Raw genomic sequence first — 8707 nt, 5'->3', positions numbered from 1 at the left:
TATAAATCAAGTCAGCAACAGCCATTTGTACTAATATTCATCATATTCTTTAAAGCTATGTTCTTTTCGGGGGAATGCCATTTCCATTTAAGAATGTCCTTGATGTAGGGCAATAAGCCTTAATTTTAATAAATCTCAACTACTGAGTATAAATCTTTTAAATATTCTATGTAATACAATGAGAGTTATGCACAAAACACTTCTAATAGATACAGAATTGTGATTGTTGTCTCGCAAGTACTTATGCAATTGAGTTGCAAACTGAACTAGCTACGTTTTTCACGTGACACTATTTTACTTGACAGAGTGTTTGATGGACAGAATAAGGTTTTTCAAACTAGGATATATAGCAGATACTTTCTCAAGAAACAATGAAGTGAACCTGTCATTCCAGAGAAAACAACTGAGACTATGTTAATCATTAGTTGTTGCTAACGATAAAATTCAAGCAATCAAGTGAAAATTAGAATTTTGGAAAACTTGTATTCACCACCATGAGTTTGCCATCATAAGACATTCCTGACGTGATTGGCGGTCAGATCAATTTAAAAATTTTTCATAGTATTATATAATCATGAGTCAATATTTAGAAGATCTACTTAACTCAATAAAGTAATATTTTCCAAATGAACGATACATGATGTCATGGAATGATGTGCAGGTAAAAGACTCATTCACAGCAGAGTACTGATCAATGGATTTTAATGTCATGGCATATGAAAGTTTATATACTTTCAGATTTCACATTGCCATTAATGTTAAGAACTACTACCTGTTGAGTTAGGGTGTCTAATAAAAAAACATGCAAAATCGTTTGATTTGGTGTCTAGTAAAAAAACATGCAAAATCGTTTGATTTGGCCACAAAAATAATCCTTCTTTTTCCAAACGCGTATTTGCATGAGGTCAGTTTTCCTCATATACTTCCACCAGCCCAACATAAGACAAGGGATTGATTACAGAAGCAGATATAAGAATCTAGGTGTCTTCTACTAAGGCAGACATTGAAGGGATTCACAAAAAGAGAGAGCAATACCATAGCAGGCTAGCAAGATGGTGGAATAGGAAGCCCCAGATCTTCCTTCGTCCCACAGAGATACTTATTCAGAAACAATACACAGACCAATAACCTTTGTGAGAAATCTGGGAAACAGTTATGAAGCTCCTGCTACCCAGACTGCACAGAACCAGCTACAGTGAAACCAACAGGAAAATCTGCGGCACCTTCTTGACATAGTCCCTCTCCCTGGCATAGTATCACATGATTGGGAGGAAACTACCAGCTCCTGGCTTCTTCCTGGGGAGGGAAAGAGAAGACTGGACCGTATGTCCAACATTCTGACTTTCATGGGAGGATCAGGGGAGCCTGCCTGAGGAGTGGCTGCTACCTCACCTGTCTCAGAGCACAGATGGGACTCCAGATGCCTGGAGGCTGCTGAGAGCTTAAAAGAGCTGAGCAGTGTGCTGCTGACTGAGAAGACCCACGGTACAGCAGACAGACACCACAGGGAACAGGGATTATAAGCTCCTGAAATAAGCAACCAGCAAATCCCTCTAACTAGGAATCTTCACGCACAAATCCAGGGAAGATACATCCACATAAAAGGCTTGAAAAGCTCTCAGAAGCTCTAGGCAGGCTGACTGATGAAGGTCTCCCCCTGTAAAAAGCTAGTACGTAAAGGAAGAGAAGTGGTTGCTTTTTCAAATGTGCAGATACCAACACAAAGTGACAAAGAATGTAAAGAAGCAAAGGAAAATGGCCCAGGCAAAGGAACAATATAAATCTGTAGAAACTGATCCTACAAAAAAATAAGATATATGAATTACCTGACAAGGAATTCAGAACAACAGTCATAAAGATGCTCAATGAGCTCAGGAAAATGATGAATAAACAAAATGATAATTTCAGCAAGGAAAAAATATTTTAAAAGAATCAAAGAGAAATTGGGGGGCTGAATATTACAGTAACTGAACTGAAAAATTAACTAGAGGAGTTCAACAGCAGACCTGAACAAAGGAAAGAATCAGAGAACTCAAAAGCAAGTCATTTGAAATTATCCAGAGGGTCAAAATAAATAAATATAAATAAAAATGAGTGAAGAAAACCTAAATCCTATAAGGATTCCCATAGTGTGTTTATTAGTCCCAGAAGGAAAAGACAGAGAGAAAGGTGCAGGAAGTTTATTTAAATAATGGCTAAAAACTTCCCAAATCTGGAAAGGAAACAGACATCCAGATTCCAGAAGCCTAAAAATAAATCACAATTAAGATACAAAAAAATCCACACTGAGACAATTTACAAATTGCCAAATGTCAGAAACAAAGAGAGAATTTTGAAAGTAACAAAAGAAAAGAAATTTGTCATGTGCAGGGGAACCACATAAAACTATGAAAGGATTTCTCAGCAGAAAGCTTCAGGTCAGAAGGAAGTAGGATAATATCTTCAAAATGCTAAAAAAAAAAACACAAAAAACAAAACTGCCGACTGAAAATACCATGGCTGGCCAATAAAAGAAAGAAAGAGAGAGAGAGAGAGAGAGAGAGAAAGGCTGAGGAAGTTCATCACAACTAGACCTACCTTATAAGAGTGCTAAAGGGATTCCTTCAAGTTACAACAAAGGACACTAAACAGCAACATGAAAGCATACATGAAAGTATCAATATAAAGTTTACAAGTAAATTTAAATACAAGGACAAATACAAAATACTGTAATACTGTAACGGGGATGTATAAATCACTTTTAATTTTGGTATAGAAGTTAAAAGACAAAAGATAAAGCTAACTATATTGAAATATGTTAATGGATACACAATACAAAAGAAGGTAATTGGTGGAATGTCCCTGGGGGTCCAGTAGTAAAGAATCCACCTTCCAATTCAGGGGACGTGGGTTCAATCCCTGGTTGGGGAACTAAGATCCCACATGCTGCAGGGCAACTAAGCCCGTGTGCCACAACTATTGACCTCATGCGCCTCTACGAGAGAGCCCATGTGCCAAAAACTACAGAGCCCACATGCTCTGGAGCCTGCGTGCCACAACTAGAGAGAGAAAACCCACACACCACAACTAGAGAGAAGCCCGTGCACCGCAACTAGAGAGAAATCCAAGCAGACTACATGCCATAGCGAAGAGATCCCGCATGCCTCAAAAAAGAACCCACCGTGGGATATCACCTCATGCCTGTTAAAATGGCTATTATCAAAAAGACAAGAAATAACAAGTGTTGGTGAGGATGTAGAAAAAGGGACCTCTTGAACACTGTTGGTGGAATGTAAATTAGTGCAGCCACTATGGAATATAGTACGAAGGTTCCTCAAAAAATTAAAAATAGGCCTACCATATGATCCAGCAATTCCTTTTATCTGAATAAAATGAAAATATTAAATCAAAAGATACATGTTCACTGCAGCATTATTTACAATAGCCAAGATATGGAAACAACCTAAGTGTCCATGGATGGATGAATGGATAAAGAAAATATATAGACACAACTGAATAGTATTCATCCATAAAAAAGAATGAAATCTTGCCAGTTATGACAACATGGATGGACCTTGGGGGCATTATGCTAAGTGGAACAAGTCAGAGTAAGACAAATACCATATAATCTCACTTATAAGTGGAATCCTAAAATAAATAAATAAATAATAAAACAAGTTCATAGATACAGAGAACATTTGGGTGCTTGCCAGAAGTGGGAGGTGGGAGGCGGGTGTAAAACAGATAAAGGAGGTCAAAAGTTATAAACCTCCAGTTATGAAATAAATAAGTCATTGCAATGTACAGCATGGTGACTATAGTTAATGACACTGTATTGCATATTTGAAAGTTGCTAAGAGGCTAGATCTTAAAAGTTCTCATCACAAGACAAATAAATTTTTTCTGTAATTATGTAACATGACAGATGTTAACTAGACTTATTGGTAATCATTTCACAACATATGTGAATATCGAAGTATTGTATTGTATACCTGAAACTAATGTAATGTTATAGTTCAATTATACCTCAATAAAAAAAAATCAATGAAACACAAAGGAAAAGAAGAGAGCAAGAGAGGAAAAGAGAGACAAAAGAGCTACAAGACAGAGAGAAAACAACTAAATGCCCATAGTAAGTCCTTCCGTAACAACAATTATTTTAAATGTAAATGGATGAATCTTCCCAATTAAAAGACATAAAGTGGCTGAATGGATAAAAACAAAAAAGAGCAAGATCCAATTCTATGCTGTCTATAAGAAGCTTATTTTAGACTTCAGGATATATATAGTTTGAAAGTAAAAGGATGGAAAAAGATATTCCATGCAAATGGTTTCCAAAAAAGAGCAGAGGTCTCCATACTTATATCAGACAAAATAGACTTTAAGTCAAAAACTCTCAGAAGAACAAAGGGACAATATATAAGGATAAAAGGTTCAACTCATGAGGATTAAATAACAATTATAAATACATATGCCTCCAACATGAGAGAGCATCTAAATATATGACAAAATTATTGACAGAATTAAAAGAAGAATTAGACAACACAAAAATAATAGATTTCAATACCCTGCTTTTTAATGATGTACAGAACATCCAGACAGAAAATCAATAAGGAAACTGATGATTTGACCAACACTATAGACCAAACAGACATATACTGATCTTTCCACCCAAGAGCAGCAAAATACAGGTCCTTCTCAAGGACACACAGAACATTGTCTAGGATATATCACATATTAAGTAAAAACACAAATCTTAACAAATTTAGTAAGATTAAAACCATGCCAAGTATCTTTTCCAACCACATGTAGTGAAACTAAAAATCAGTATATAAGGAAAACTGAAAAATTCACAAATATGTGGAAATTTAACAGTATACTGTTAAACAACCAATGGGTCAAAGAAGAAATAAAAAATGAAATCAAAATATACCTTGAGACAAAAGAAAATTGAAACACAACACAGCAAAACTTACAGGATGAAGCAAAATCTGTACTGTACTAAGCAAGGAATTTACAGCAATAACATCTACAATAAAGAAGAAGAAAGATCTCAGATAAACAACTTAACTCTGCACCTCAGGGAACTAGAAAAAAAATTAGGATGCCAAGCTCAAAGTTAGTAGGAGAAAGGAAATAATAAAGATTAGAGTAGAAATAAATAAAATAGAGAATATAAAATAAGTAAAACTAATATTTTTTGAAAAGATCAAAAAACCTGACAAAGCTTTCCCTAGATTAAGATAGAGAAGACTCAAATAAAATCAGAAATGAAAGATTAGACACTACCAATGCCACCAAAATAAAAGAACAATTATACACCAACAAACTGTATAAACTAGAAGAAATGGAAAAACTTCTAGAAAAAAAAACCTACCATGATTGAATCACAAAGAAATAAAAATCTGAACAGATCTATAACTAGTAAGAAGATTGAATGAGTCATCAAAAACCTCCTAAGAAAGAAAAGCTCAAAGCCATATGGCTTCACTGGTGAATTCTACAAAATATTTAGTGAAAAACTAACACCAAATCCTCCTCAAACTCTTACAGAAAATTGAAGAGGAGGGAACACTTCCAAACTCATTTTTTATTGGACCAGCATTACCCTGATACCAATGCCAAAAAAAGATACTACAACAAAAGAAAACTGCAGGCCAATATCCCTCATAAATATATATGTAAAAATACTCAACAAAATTCTAGCAAACTGAATTCAATAGTACATTAAAAGGATCACACTGCACAACCAAGTGAGATTTATCCCCATGATACAAGGATGACTCAACATATAAAATTAATCAATGTGAAACCCCACATCACAAGTACAAAGAATGAAAATCAATAGTCATCTCCGTAGATGCAGAAAAAGTAATTGACAAAATTCAACACCCTTTTATGGAAAACAAAAAGCAAAACACTCACACTCAACAAACTAGGAATAGAAGGGAATTATCTCAGCATAATAAAGGCCATATATGACAAGCCCACCACTAACATCATACTCAGCGGTGAAAAACTGAAATCTTTTCCTCTGAGATCAGGAAAAGGCAAAGATGCCCATTCTCACTGCTTCTATTCAATACAGCACTGCAAGTTCTAGTCAGAGCAATTAGGCAAGAAAAGGAAATAAAAGGTATCCAAATCAGAAAGGAAGAAGTAAAATTATCTGTTTGCAGATGACATCATCTTATATGTAGAAAACCATGACATGTCCAAACAAAAACTGCTAGAACTAATAAACAAAATTCAGCAAAGTTGTAGAATATATAATCAAAATACAAAAATCAAACATGTTTCTATATATTAACAATGACCAATCCAAAAAGAAATTTAGGAAAACAACCCCACTAATAAAAGCATCAAAAAGATTGAAGTTTAGGAATAAACTTCACTATAAGGCAAAAGACTTCTACACTAAGAACTATGGAACACTACTGAAAGAAATTAAAGGTGATATACATAAGTGGAAAGACATCCTATTTTCATGGATTGGAAGACTTAACTTGTTAAAATGTCCATAACTACCAAAACAATCTAAAGAATCAATGCAATCCCTATCAAAAGCCAATGGCAATTTTTACAGAAATAGAAAAAAAATCCTAAAATTCATATGGAATGACAAAGGATCGCAAATAACCGAAACAATGTTGAGAAAGAAAAGTAAAGCTGGAGACTTCACACCTTCTGATTTCAAAACATATTACAAAGCTAGAGTAATCAAAATAATATGGGTACTGGTAAAAAGATAGATACATAAATCAATGGAACAGAGTAGAGAACCCAGAGATAAACACACACATGTACAGTCAACTGATCTTCAATATGGGTGCCAAGAATACACAATGGGAAAAGGATAGTCTCTTCAGCAAAGTGTGTCGGGAAAACTGGATATCCACATGCAGAAGAATGAAACTGGACCCCTATCATATACTCACAAATATGAACTCAAAATGAGTTAGACTTTTATGTAAGACCTGAAACTATAAAACCTGTAGAAGAAAATAGGGGACAACATTCAAAACATTGCTTTTGATAATGACTTCTTGAATATGACATGAAAAGAATAGGCAATAAAAGCAAAAATAGACAAGTGGGACTACATCAAACTAAAAAGCTTCTGCACAGCAAAGGAAAAATTAACACTGAAAAGGCAAACTATAGAATGGGAGAAAATATTTCAAATCACATATCCGATAAGAGAGCCATATTCATAATACATAAGGAACTTTTATAACTCAGTAGTAAAAAACTCCAAATAACCCAATTAAAAATGAGCAAATGACTTGAATAGACATTTCTCCAAAGGAGATTTACAAATGGCTAACGGGTATATGAAAAGATGCTCAACATCACTAATCATCAGGTAAACGTAATTCAAAACCACAATAAGATATCACTTCACACCTGTTAGGATGGCCATTATAAAACAAAAATAAAGACAAAAAGCAGACAAAATAGGGCTTCCCTGGTGGCGCAGTGGTTGAGAGTCCACCTGCCGATGCAGGGGACACGGGTTCGTGCCCCGGTCCCGGAGGATCCCACATGCCGTGGAGTGGCTGGCCCGTGAGCCATGGCCGCTGAGCCTGTGCGTCCGGAACCTGTGCTCCGCAACGGGAGAGGCCACAACAGTGAGAGGCCCGCGTATAACAAAAAAAAAAAAAAAAAAAAAAAGCAGACAAAATAAATCCAGAAAGTAACAAGTGTGTTGATGAGGAGGATGTGGAGAAATTAGAACACTTGTGCACTGTTGGTAGGAATGTAAAATGGTGTGGACACTATGGAAAACAGTATGGAGGTTCCTCAAAAAATTAAAAATAGAACTACCATAAGATCAAGAAATCCCACCTTTGGGTATATATCCAAAAGAACTGAAAACTGGATCTTGAAAAAAGATATCTGTACTCACATGTTCACTACAGCATTATTCACAATAGCAAAGAAGTCTAAATAACCTAAATGTCCACTGATGAATAAATAAAGAAATGATGGTATATCCATATAATGGAATATCATTCAGCAGTAAAATGAAAGGAAATCCTGCCATATACTACAACACGGATGGACCTTTGAGGACATGATGCTAACTGAAATAAGTCAGTCACAGAAAAACAAACACTACATGATTCCGTTTATATGAGGTATCCACAGCAGTCAAACTCATTGAAATACAAAACAGAATGATTGTTGGGGGGTGGGAACATAGGGAGCTGCTGTTCAACGGGATAAAATCTCATGTACGCAAGATGAAAAAATTCTAGAAATCAGCTGTACAACATTGCGCTTAGAGTTAACAATACTGCACTGTATCCTTAAAAATGTGTTAAGATGGTAGATCTCACATTATGTGGGTTTTTTTACTACAATAAAAAAATTAGGGCTTCCCTGGTGGCGCAATGGTTGAGAGTCCGCCTGCCGATGCAGGGGACACGGGTTCGTGCCCCGGTCTGGGAGGATCCCACATGCCACGGAGCGGCTGGGCCCGTGAGCCATGGCCGCCGAGCCTGCGCGTCCAGAGCCTGTGCTCCGCAACGGGAGAGGCTGCTACAGTGAGAGGCCCGCGTACCGCAAAAAAAAAAAAACATTATATAAAGCAATGCCACTTTTCTCACTTTTTTTGTTTTGGAAAATAATTTATTTGTCACTAAGAATATAATTTATATTAGCATGCAATGGTTTTCTTTTTATTTCCAAAATTAATCAATCAAATATTTTTGTCTTCTCATTT

The 8707-nt window shown here is 35.8% G+C and overlaps 1 protein-coding gene across 9 annotated transcripts in view; it reads right to left on the bottom strand.

Moving 5' to 3' along the window:
• NRG3 (neuregulin 3) overlaps positions 1 to 8707 on the bottom strand; it is a 1065062-nt gene that overhangs the window by 748867 nt on the left and 307488 nt on the right. The gene's annotated exons all lie outside the window — the stretch shown is intronic.

Source organism: Orcinus orca, chromosome 14 (assembly GCF_937001465.1).
Source record: "Orcinus orca chromosome 14, mOrcOrc1.1, whole genome shotgun sequence".
Taxonomy (NCBI): Eukaryota; Metazoa; Chordata; class Mammalia; order Artiodactyla; family Delphinidae; genus Orcinus; species Orcinus orca.
Note: the sequence above shows the minus strand (reverse complement) of the source record. Positions and strands in the feature narration are given on the sequence as shown.